This window comes from Aethalodelphis obliquidens, unplaced genomic scaffold (assembly GCF_003676395.1).
Source record: "Aethalodelphis obliquidens isolate GAN/ISIS:26980383/991018 unplaced genomic scaffold, ASM367639v1 scaffold46, whole genome shotgun sequence".
In the NCBI taxonomy this organism is placed as follows: Eukaryota; Metazoa; Chordata; class Mammalia; order Artiodactyla; family Delphinidae; genus Aethalodelphis; species Aethalodelphis obliquidens.
In genome coordinates this window covers 8,012,857-8,025,485 of record NW_020837990.1, presented here as the reverse complement: position 1 = coordinate 8,025,485, position 12,629 = coordinate 8,012,857, and positions in this window count along the sequence as shown.

Below are 12,629 nucleotides of genomic sequence, written 5' to 3'. Positions count from 1 at the left end.
GTGTGTGTGTGTGTGTGTGTGTGTGTGTGTGTGTGTGTGTGTGTGTGCGCGTGTTGGGTGGGGAGGTGGGAAGCAGGGGCGGGGGGGGCTCTCTCCCCAAACCACCCCCAGGCACTCTGCTGTAACCGGAGCTTCGTGGAGGGTCTAAATGGCACGGTGCCCTTCAGAGGCGCCGCCTGACCAACCTGGGTCCCCTTCCCGAGCCCCCGCACAGGCCCCCCCAACACACATGCGTGTGCGAGCACACAGCCCTACACAGAGGAGACGATCAAGTGCAGAGACTCTTCCTGTGCTGCTTTATATGGCAAATAATTGAGCCGTACCCTTGTGGTCTCGGTGAGGAGCTTCATCCATATTCATGCCTCGCGTTTCCTGTGGAAACGAACACGCGACATTCCAGCACGACGACGGTGGGAGCAAGAAATCTGAAGCACTAATTCAGTCTCTCCACTCCCCAGCCCGGCTCCAGCGCCGGGGAGAGCAGATTTAGCTGGTGTCTAACCAGCCAGGAGGCAGCGTGCTCGGCGAGGAAGACTTGTCCCTCCGCGTCCATCCAGCTCTCCCTTTCTCTGGCTTCATCTCCTTCTTCCTTTCTTTCCTCTCCTCTCCCACCTTCTTGTCTTGTTTCCTGCGTCTCCTCTCCTTCCCTCTCCTTCCCCATCACCTCCCCTCCCCCCCCCACCCCCCCCCCCCCCCACACACACACCGCAGCCTTTTCCCTCCTCGCTCCATCCACCTGTCCCTGCCTTCAAAGCCTCCTGCCCCCTCGCTGCCAAAGTTACCTTCTGTGCCTGGAGTTTCACTTTCCTTATCTAGTTCTGATGGGAGGCTGGGGGGCCGCGGTGCTGGGAAGCAGGTTGGGAGCGTGTCTATGAATACCAAGCATGTTAATAGGTTAAAGTAAATCTAAAGTAACATTTGAAAGCAGAGAGATGAAAGCAGATCACAGGCCAAAGATCAAACAATCTAGAGCCACTTCTAAGCCTTTTACAGCTGGAGATTATTAGCATTTGAAAGAGAGGAGCATTAGAGGGAGAGAGGGAAAAAAAAAGTTGGAAGGAATTTTTGTTGTGGAGATAAAAACTGAAATAAATGACAGTGGAAAGGGAGAACTAGAGAGAGGCTGACTTATGTTAAAAACCACATTAAGACAGTGGGGGAGGGGGGACACCGCTGGCGTGTATTTAGCCCATCAGCCAGCATCTGCGCTCTGATGCTGATGTACGCCACGCTCCCTGGTCTTCCTCTCCCCTCCTTCCTCCCTCCCTGGCCTTCTAGGGGAGGAAAGAGGTTTCAAGTCCTCCTCGGCACTCCCTTCCCTCCAGCTGTGAGACAGCACCTCTGTTCTGGGAGGGGAGGATGGTAAGGGGGACAGGTAGTGGGACTGAAGCCAGGCACCCCAGGACACCCAGCCACCACTCCCTCTAAGGGGTATCCAGCCAGTCCTTATAATGCTAGAACATCTGAGTCGGTGGAACCAAGAGATCATCCACTTTTGATTCTTTTTTTCTCCAACCCAACCACAATTGATAATCCCCTAATCCAATCCAGCCTCTCTGTTTTCCAGAGAAGCCTGAGGATCCCCACATCCAGGGCACTGAACCTTGTTACATGAGAGAATATATAAAACCTTCCATCCTTCATACTTTTAATTCAGTCAGTATCTGTTTGCTAGGAACCAAATTGGTTATGAACCTCGTTATGAGTTAGCCACTCTGCTAGGAAAAGTATTGAATAAAACAGGCATAATCCATATCTATAGTGTCTTACGATGGGGGGGGATTTATTAATTAAACAGACTTCAGGCTAAAGATGGTGGATTGATAACAATCATTTATCACTGTCCTCTCCCCAAATCACCCTAAAGTGAGACTCAAGTCACTAAAAATCCTGCAGGAAAAAGAAAGTGGAAGAGGTGACAACAGCACACGAGAAATGTTATCAAATTTGGGGGAGAGAGAAAGTAAATGGAAGAGTGACAACTGACTTAACAGAATGGAGGAGGCTTAAGTGTCCCAGACCGTGGAGGGAGGTGTCATGAGAAAGGAGTCATGGCCCCTGGGTACCTCAGGAAAGCCTGAGGAATCAGCACATCAACATGGCAGAAGGTAGGATGGGACTGGGGGCTCACACAGAGGCACCAGTTAGACCTTCATGGCCCCTCACCTGGCCTGTACAGCCAAGCAAGCGTCCTTATCCCAAACTACGGGAGGGAGAGGGCGGGTGAGGGGGAAGCCAGCTCCTGAAGAAATTGAACCAGAGAGCACAGGGACACCACACACACAGACAGAAGGGGGCAAAAAAGTAGTATAAAACAGGAATATTAAGTTAAACTCTCCATATTGAACAGGGACATCCTCAGCCTCCTTCCCAACTGAGATTTCATAGTGGTAACAGCCAAGATATCACTCAACTCCCATCCCTCACCCCCACCCCAGACTGGAGGCAGGAGAATCTTCCTCTGGAAAAACTAAATGCCCCAAGTTTGTAGGGGGCCAACAGAATTTTGTGGGTCTTTCAAAAAAAATAAAGCCAGCTCCTTGTCTATTCACCCTACAGTGAAACCCACCAACCAACAGGGACCCATCCATACTCAAACAACTGCCAATCAGGTTTTCTTTTAAAATGATTCACACTCTTAAGTATGGGCAACTGAGGAGCACCAGACATTCTAGGAAAGCTTCCACCATTAAGACTAGATAAGCAAATAGGAGGAGAATAAGAAACTCAAAAGAAACAGAGACAAGGTTGTGAATTAAAAAAATAAGTTCAAAAATATATATGATTAATATTCTCAGAGAGATGAAAGTAGATATTTTACCTGAAATAAGAGCAGGAGAAAGAAAGGAAGAAGGAAGGAAAGAAAGAAAGAAAGAAAGAAAGAAAGAAAGAAAGAAAGAAAGAAAGAAAGAGAAAGGAAGGAAGAAGGGAGGGAGGGAGGGAAGGAAGGAAGGGGGAAAGGGGGAGGGAGGAAGCATGATATAGACTGCCATATATAAAATCAAAGCACAAGGAAGAGCTCTTGGCTATTAAAAGTGATAGCAAAAATTCAAAATTCAATAAAAGTTCTGAAGGATAAAATAGAAGAAATTTCCCCAAAAGTGGAACAGAAAGAGAGAGAGTAAGAGAAATACAGATAATGGGAGAGAAGGATCAGCTTAGGAGGTCCAGCATTTGACCACTGGGAATTCTAGACAGGTTCCAAGAAAATGCAGGGGAAAATTTTCAAAGAAATAATAGAAGAAAATTTCCCAGAACTGAGCGATGTTGGTTTTCAGATTGAGGTTTCACGAAAGGCCCAAAGTATAATATAATGTCATTATGTTTCAGACACCAGAAATGAGAGGCTCCAAAATGCTTCCAAAAAGGGAGCAGCAGTGGAGTCACCATCAGTGGATTAGAGGACAGTCTCCTGGGGAAAAAATTAAGTTATAGATTATTGATACACTTGCTCATGTGATAAATAATACTGATAGATGGTCTCCCATTTTGTTGAATCATAAAAAAAAATTATGAGAAGACCATAGAAAAGAAAGCAAACCAAAAATGAGGAAAAGCATAAAGTTGCCCAAGAAAGGAAACAGAACCATCATAGAGTCCTGTCTCAGGAGTGGACATGTTTTACTTCTTGTTGTGGAAGAAGAGTTATAGATTTAATTCTCAAAATGTGATATAAGTATATTATGAGGAAGCAAAGCTATGAGCTAAGACTCATGCCATAATAGGAAGTCAGTAGACAAGATCAAACAATTGTTTTGTCAAAAAATAGAGTTAAAAAAAGAGAAAGCAGTAGCTGCCTGCCTTATGTGGGCAGCCGTCGGCATTTACTGCAAGGGTGCCTGAGGGAATTCCCCAAGGGGATGGTAAAGTTCTGTTTGGTTACATAGTCATATGCATAGCTTTGACCTCATGGATCTGTACGCTGAAGAGCTGCACATTTCACTGCCTGTAAAATTTATCTCAAAAGGACGGAGAAAAGAACCACAGGCAAATATTGAATTCTAATGATATGTGTGGTGAAGTGTTCAGGGAGGACTAAAGTGTACTCCTATCTGCAACTGGCTTGGAAATGTACCAAAAGATAAGAGGGAGTGACAGATGGATAGAAGGATTGAAAATGACAAAGTTATGTGATAGAGTAATGATCACAAAATATTAATTGTAGAATTAGATGGTGGATTTATGGATGTCCGCTGTAAATCCAACTTTTTTATATGTTTGAAAATTTTTGTAATAAGATGTTAAGAAAAAGGTGGAAGTGTGAATATGTTGCTTAGATGGAGAGATCTAAACACTAGGAGAAACAGCCCAGAGTTGAAAGTGGTTAACTCTAGAGGGTGGAAAGGGCCTGGTGCCTTTCCTGCAAAACCTCTTGACATTATTTGATTTTTAAATTTTGTGTGTCTATCACTTTGGTTAAAAAGTAATTTACAAAGGAAAGGAAGGACATATTAACTGATAAGTATTTTTAAGATAAGTATTTACACAAAAGTATACAATTTCATAATTTGGGAGGGGCCGTGAAAGACAAGAACAGGGTGTGTTGGCAGCGAGAGGGGAGGGTGCAGGGGAGGTAGACAGTCACAAAGGCCCAGGGCAGGAACCAAGAGAAGACCAGTGGGCCTCAGTGTGAGGAAGACTGAGGTGGAGAGGGAAGCGGGGGAGAGAAGGGGGGAGGAGGGGAAGGGGAGGGGAGGAGGAGGGGAAGGGGAGGGGAGGAGGGAGAAAGAGAGCAAAGGGGAGAAGGAGAGACAGAATGGGCTGCTCCCACATTTGTATGTCCCAGGTAGAGAGCCCCGGGGTGACCAGTGACCAGCTGGACCCAGGGCATAAGAGGGCTCACAAGCTGCTTGTTTATTGTAGTTGCTATTCTTTTGTCTTCCACTAGTTTTACTCTGTTTTTAAAAAGTCCGTGCTTTGGAAACCCAGGGAAGGTTTTCAGGCCTTATCTGTGTATCCAAGTTACGAAGGTTGGAGAGGGGGCAACAAGACCTTGGTCATGGTACCTGGGGGAGGGGATCCCAGAGGAAGGTCACTTTATCTGGTCCCAGCCTCCAGTCTGCACCACAGCCCTGAGGTCTCCTCTGCCTTTCATTTGGAGGGCCTGCCATTTATTGTCAACAAGGGCGACTGCTGCCCCGCGCATCTCTGCCCACATAGTAAAGACTTGTTATCCAGGGCGTTAGGCAGAGAATCCAGAAAAGGGTGTCCCCCTGCTCTTGAGCAACACCGAGGTCCTCATCCCCAAGAGCACTTCACAGCTTCCCTCTCTCACCTCAGATGAGAAAATGAGGGTGGGCACAGGGCATCCTAGTCAGAGAGAAAAAAAAATTAGGAAAGAGAAGTGTGAGGGACATGGGAGGAATTAAGCTGAGTCACGCTGGAAGAGCAGAATTTTCCCATCAGGAGACTGGAGGGGCCTGGGGTATTTGGGGCCCTCCTCGGGACAAGGAAAAGCTGGGACAAAGACAGGGAGGCTCTTTGCTTCCTGGGGAAAGGGCTCAGAGGTACCTGGGTGGGCTGCTGGGTTGCTGAGAGAGCTGCTGCAGGAGACCAGAGAGCCGGAGGTGCTCAGGGTCTGACATCCGGGCCTGAGATACAGCCATGCACCTCTGGCTGGCAGGTGCCTACCCCTGGTGACAGTGAATGGCACCAGGCAGGGACGCCCGAGGCTCTGGCACAGAGCCTGCAGCTGCCACTGTGAGGTTTTTTATTCTAATGCCACTTGTCAAGCTGGCAGCCCTCAGGGCAGCTGGACTTGACAGGGAAGCAGCTGGGTGCCCTGGGTTTTGTTTCCCCAGAGCCTCTCCAGGTCCTCAGAGATGTCCAGCAAGAGCTCTGCACTGACTCCAGAAAGGGGAGGGCTGGAGGGGGAGGGTTGGTGGCTGCAGAGGGGAGAGGGACCCCAGGGCTCCACAAGAGGAAGAGGATTTCCTCTAAATCCCACCCACTCTCGAGTGGGACCCCAACAGCTAGAATGGATGGTACAACTGGATTTTCCCAGCGGGAAGGGAGCAGAGGATTCATTCTGGATCAATATTAGTTCAGCCCTGGGGAATCTGAGAGGGGACAATTGTTGCAGAGGGCAGAGCACAGGGCACCGGAGATAAAAACTTTGGTCCTCATCCGGGTCCTGTCACTGTCACTGTGTGACCTTGACCGAGTAACGGTACCTCTGTACATGTCAACTTCCTCCTCTGTGAATTGATGGTAAAGGGGATGGCTTAGGTGCACTCATTAATTTAGCATATATCCACTGAATACTTCTTAGGTACCAGATGCCCTCTTATATGATGCAAAGATAATAAATACATCCCTGACTTCAGATATTGATAGATTGGTGTTCTTGTAGGGAGGGTGGGACATCCCTCAGATTCCATGATCTAGGGCTTTAATGACAGGTATCTAGGGGATCCAAGGTCAGGGCATCCCTCACGGAACATGAGCCCAGAGTGGACGCTATGATCTCCACCCCAGTGGACACCAGGGCCCTAACCTGGACCTGAGGTCTGCAAGATTCCTGAAAATTACTTTCAAAACTAGTCAAGACTCATCATCGGGGGTGTTAGGCACAGAATCCTAACCGGCAGGGTATGTGGGGGAAATCTCTTTCTGCCTTTTTCCACAGGAGGCTGGGAGACTTGACAGCCTGAAAAAGCACTGGCCTTGGAGTCAGGAGACCCATTTCTAGTTCCCAGGAGCAGTGTGACTGCAGGCCAGAAGGGCTCTTCCTGTCTCTGAGTGTCCATTCTTCCATTGGTAAAATGAGCCCCCTTCATCTTAAGAATTCATTGCTCTCTAAATGCAGAGCACACCTCCTTACCCTTTCTGGGAAGTAATCCTGCCCCCGAGTCTGCCTGGCTCCTAAGGATGGAGCCAGGCAGCAAGTCACCAGCAGGTGGGACCCTCAGGAATGCCTGATGGGTACAAATGTATGCTTACTCATCACCCACCCAGCCATCGACAGCATCCCTGAGACGCGTGGGGAAGTTTCCTGTAATTGTGTTACGGATGGTTCTCTCAGCATTGTGTCTGGCCATAAAATATACTCACTTAATAGTCTCCAAGGAACTGCCAGGCCTTCCGGGCTATAACTCTGAGCCCCCAGCCCCTCCTGCCTGGCCTGACACTTTGTTTGGTGAATCTGATTTGACTTTGATCTTAAATCTACTCTAACTGCCTCAGAGCAGTAGCCACAGGGAAGGGGTGGGTATGGGGGAGAGGAGGATGGTTGCTAAGAATTATGACTCAGGCCCATTAGGAAGGGATGACCGCTCAGCACAGCCCCTTCTAAATCACGTCTGAGACGACTGTCACCGAATCCAGAGCAGTGCTGCAGTTGGCAGGCAGGGAAAGTGGTCGGGAGGTTGGAAGGGTGGGGACTCGCTCAGCCTGGCCTGGCTCCCCTCTGCACTCAGGGCCCCCCACATTCTTCTTAGGCCTTCCAGTGACTGCTGTGTCTACACACTCTCTTTCTCAGCCTTGTCCAAGAATTTTTTTCTTCTTTTGTAGGATTCCAAGAAGTTGGTACCAAAGGTTGTATGTTGTAGGGGATGGGAGCCCTGATGAGTGTGAAAAGGACAAGGTCTCCAGGCCCTCTGTGAGAGGGTAAGAGTCACTGGGTGCTCCTCTGTGATCTCACCTCCTTTTCTCTGAGGAAAGAGCCACTGAAGAAGGATGGTGTGGTGGAGACACTGCCGGCTCCTCTCTTCGATTGGGCCCTCCCAGCTGTTGGCTAGAGCTGGGGCCCTGGTTACCGCCCTACTCCAGGAGCTCTTATTCATCCTCTGCAATCCTCCTATAACAGCCTCTCCTCTAGGAGACCCTTCCCAGTCCTCCTGGGGAAAACTGGTCCCTCCCTCCTCTCTTTTCTTTAACGTTTGGGTCCAAAGACCCTTTGGTGCAGTGGCCAAGTGAACTCTGAAGTCATCCTGCCTAGATTTGAATCTAGATTCCACCACTTCCTGTGTGACCTTGGACGGTGACCTCACCTCCCTGTGCCTTTGTATCCTTCACTCTAAAGGGCAGGATAGTGAGAGTGCGTGTCTTGTAGGATCATCACATACAGCTCTCGGAGCAGAGCCTGGTACACAGTAGGAGCTTAATAAATGTTAGCTGCTGCTCTTGTTGTTTGTTAGTATTTCCTGGGATGGGTGGGTGGGTGGGAGTGGAGGGACCCAGGAAGTATGCTGAATGCTTACTTTCCACTAGATCGTGTCTTTCCGTGTGTTGTTCAAGGCGTGGGAAGGAAGGAAGGAAGGGACGAAGGGAAGAAGGGAGGGAGGAAGGAAAGGAGGGGGAGGGAGGGAAAGAAGGAAGGAAGGGACAAAGGGAAGAAGGGAGGGAGGAAGGAAAGGAGGGAGGGAGGGAGGGAAGGGAGGGGAGGGGAGGGGAGGAGAGGAGGGAGGGGGAGGGGGAGGGAGGGAGACCTTTGAGCATGGGACTATGGGGGATGCAAAGACCCCAAAGCATGGTTGTTGCTGCATAGTGCTTCCATTCTGGTTGGGCTGCCAGGGCAGCCATCACAGGGAGAATGTCCCAGAAACTTAGAAACTGGATCCCAGGCCCACCAGCACCAGGAGTTCTAAGAGGGAGTAACAGGAGGTTAGGGAGGGCCTAAACACCCCCGGACGTTACTGTAGGGAGCACTTATGGTCCAAAGGGCTGTTATGCAAAGCAATATGTAGCTCCACAATTCACTGAATTTACCCTAAATTAAGCCTCCTAAGCTTTGACTCATACTTAAGATTCCTGGATGGCTTTGGTCCCTGAGTATTAACTAATCTTTTAGTGTTAGTGCCTAGAGATTTAAAAGTCACAAAGACATGATTTTTTTTTTTCTTAGAGCTGGAAGGACCTTAGGAACCAACTAATTTACACCCTTATCTTATAGAAGGGAAAACTGAGGTTTGGAGAGTTGAAATGGCTTCCCTAAGGCCACTGAGCTTCTGTGCAAATGTGTCTCTGTATTTCTTGGCATTGAATCCCTAGCGCCACATTGGTAGGGGGGTTGTGGGAATCATTCTTCCAGTTTTGGGAAATTGAAAGGAAGCGTTGAGACCCAGATTGGTGAAGTGGCTTACCCCAAACCACACCAGAGGTCAGCAACAAAGCTAGCCAAAACAGGGGTTCTGACCCCCAGACCAGACCTTTCCCCGCCATCCAACCCCAACTGACCCCACTGTCAAAAAAAACTCTGATTATGCGCAGCTGAGGCCTCCCGGAGTGGAGGTGGGTGCGGTGCAGGCCAAGATGCTCCTACTCTCTTGGGATGGAGAGGGGTCTGAGGCCCCCCTCCCTGCCCCACCACCAAGCACCTGGCAGGGAACCTGGCCTTCCAAACCACCCTTTGTCAGCTGCTCCTCTAAGCATAACACACCGCAGCCCGAGAAAGAGACTTGAGCCTTGAGTGCCAGGGAGGCTCCAAGCCTGTATCATGAGGATTTTCATAAACACAACTGTCTGTGTCTGGGCAGCCATGTGGAAACTTGCAATATAACCCACTGATGTCATGTGGCACGGGAAACAAGATTTCCAGAGGCAGCCATGCTGTTCTTTCCAACCTCAGTGTGGAGCAGAATCCCAGACAGGCTTCTGAAAGAAAGGGAAGGAAAAAATACCCTGCAACAAATTGCAAAACAGAACACCGATTCCAAGGTCTCCAAGGGAGGGTAGGGAAGGGGCTTGGGGAGGGCTGGAGCTGCTGGGGAGGAACAACTGGGATGGGGCTTCGGGGGCCGTGCAGGGTCACCCGCCAGGGCTCCTGAGGGCTTCCTGAGGATGGCGTGGGCGGCCTGAACAGGAGCTGGGCAGGGCCATTTGGTGTGAGCTGAGCTCTCCCTACTGCCCATCACCTCAAATCTCTGGACTTCAGAAATCACCGATCATTCCTTTTACCTCAGGCAGGATTGACTCCTCACCTTGGACAGACGCTGGGTCTCCAGGTCCTTAAGATCTCCAGATTTCTGCAATCCTTTCTACCACTGATTCCGGGATCACATATGAAGTTGAACTCAAATTCACCCTGCTGCACTTTAAGCACAGTCCTGGTTCTCTATCCACCAGGCAGGACTCCCACAGAAGAGGCAGTGAGGGTGGGAGTGGGGTGTTCTTACCTTCTCTGTTGGCGTTTCATAGAATGTTACCTCACTCCTCTCCTGTCTCCACTGGCTGGCAGACCTTGGCCGGGTCATTTAACTTCTCTGGGCTGCAGTTATCTCTTTTCTAAAATGGGGAAGCAGAGAGCATATGATATTTAAGTTTTCTTGTAGCTCAAGAATCCTATCATTTTATGACCATCTGCACAGAAGGAGCAGTAGGGTAGTACAGATTACCTAAAAGATATTTTCTGGTTTTATTAACACTTACTGGGATTTTTTTCCAATTACAAAAGTAATCATTCCAATTGCAAGAAAACTTGAAAACCAAGAGTAAGCATTTAAAAAAAAAAACCTGTTTCCCAAGCTTTTTGGAATGTGTTATTTTCATCTTTAGTCTTTGCATCTTCTCATATTTTTTAATAAAAATATTATACTGTAAAAATGCTCTACAGTCTGCACTTTAATCACTTTGGAATGTATTCTAAACATTTCCTTATATCGATATTCTTCTACAACATGGCATTTTCTTATATTTGTAGTTTTTCTTATGATTTTTAATATTCAGGCAAATTGCAAACAAAGAAACACTAAGGGTCACTAATCACATGAAAACAATTTCGCCTCAACAATAGTCAAAGAAAAGGAACGAGATGTTATTTTTACACATCAGATTAGCATAGGTTTAAAAAAAAAAAAACCTGGCAAAATCTACTTTGTTAACTGGAGGAAGTAATGGACAATATTTTACATGGCTGGAAGGGTGAGAATCTATCTGGAAGACAGTTTTATGTATCAAAATATAAAAAATGTGATTATTTACTTAGTAATCCTATTTCTAGGAATTTACCCTATGAGAGCAATCACCTAAGTGTGAAAAGATAGAAGCAAAACAATGTTTGTTCAGTCAATAGGGGAATGGTTCAGATGAGTGTGAAACACACAAAACAGCAAAATAGTATGCAGTCATTAAAAATGATAACGCAGCTTTAAATTTATTGACTTGGAAGGATGGCTGACATTTTGTGAAGTGAGAAGAAATCACAGAACAGCATGCAAAGTCTGAGCCCGTTTATGTAAAGTTATGTGCAGAAATCTGTATGTGTGTCTTAGATAACTAAATGCCTAAAGCATTGCTGGCTTCAGATAGAAGGGGCTTAAAGGTTGAAGTCTCGTTGGAACAGAGGGGCGGGGAGAGGATCGGGGCCCACTTTGAAGCTGCATTTGCTAACCAACCATCAAGTTTTTGTGGTTTTTTGTTTTGTTTTGTTTTTCTTAGAATATATGTTCATTGGGGATGGCAGGGAGGGCAGTGGCCATCTGCTGACAGGTGTTGACCAAAATATTAATAGTTATTATCTCTTGGAGGCGGGATTTGGAATGTTTTAATTTCTTCTTTGAACTTTTACTATTATTCAAACATTTTACAGAAAAATGATTTGCAACATGTTCTGTTAGGGATGGCTCACAAATACTGGTTTATTTTTTTATTTTACAATATCCCAATAGCCTGGATTTCCATGTCTTGCCTATCAAAGTCTGCAATCTGATTAACTTTCTTCACCTTCCTCGGAGAACTTCAGTAGTCTCTTGCCAAGTTTGGGGTATCTCGGTAGGTGCAAGCCCATGGGAACTCCGTAACTCAGATTCTACCCCCATCACACCCCAAGCCCGCTGCCCCACCACCATCAGAAGGATGCTGTTCAAACGTCTTCTGTCCAGGCTGACCAGGGCCCTCTCACCTTCCTCTACCACCCTTTCTTCAGATTTGCACCTTGGCTTCTGATTCCACTACTGAGCTCTCATCAGACATGGAAATCCCCGCCATCAGCTCTACTCCTCACCTGAGCCCTGTGCTGCTAACACGCAGCCTGGTATCTGACCTTGCTCCGTCTTTCATCTTTGACTTTGCTGCTTCCTGGCAGGTTCAAGGCACCCCACCATGCTAGGTGTGACAATGCCCCATCCTACCTGATTCACAGTTCCAAAAGCACCCACTGTGTGCTTGTTATGTGCTCAGCCCCTGGCTCAGTCTTGTGAACACAGAAACCATGAGCGTAGGTCCCTGCTCTTGAGGGGAGCTCAGTGTATTGGAGGGACAACTACAATGATGGTAGCAGACGCTGAAGGTTTATTACCGCTGGGCACTGCCCTACATGCTTTGTTTGTATCATCTCATGTAACCCTAACAATAACCCTATGAAGTAAGCACTTTTATGTACCCATTTTAAAGAGGAAGAAACTGAGGCATAGAGGTAGCTTCCTCAAGGTCACAGAGAGCTGAGCAGTACATCAGGGATTTGAACCCATAAATCCAGCTCCAGAGACATCAGTCTTAAACATCATGCTCTATGGGAAAAAAAAAAAAAGAGGAAGCCAGCTGCTGAGTCTTGTGATAGACATTTATAAAAAGGGCTGCAGCACTATAGAAAAAATATGAAGTTTCCTCAGTAAACTAAAAATAGAATTGTCATATGTCCAGCAATTCCACTCCTGGGCATCTACAAAACTATAATTCAAAAAGACATGGAC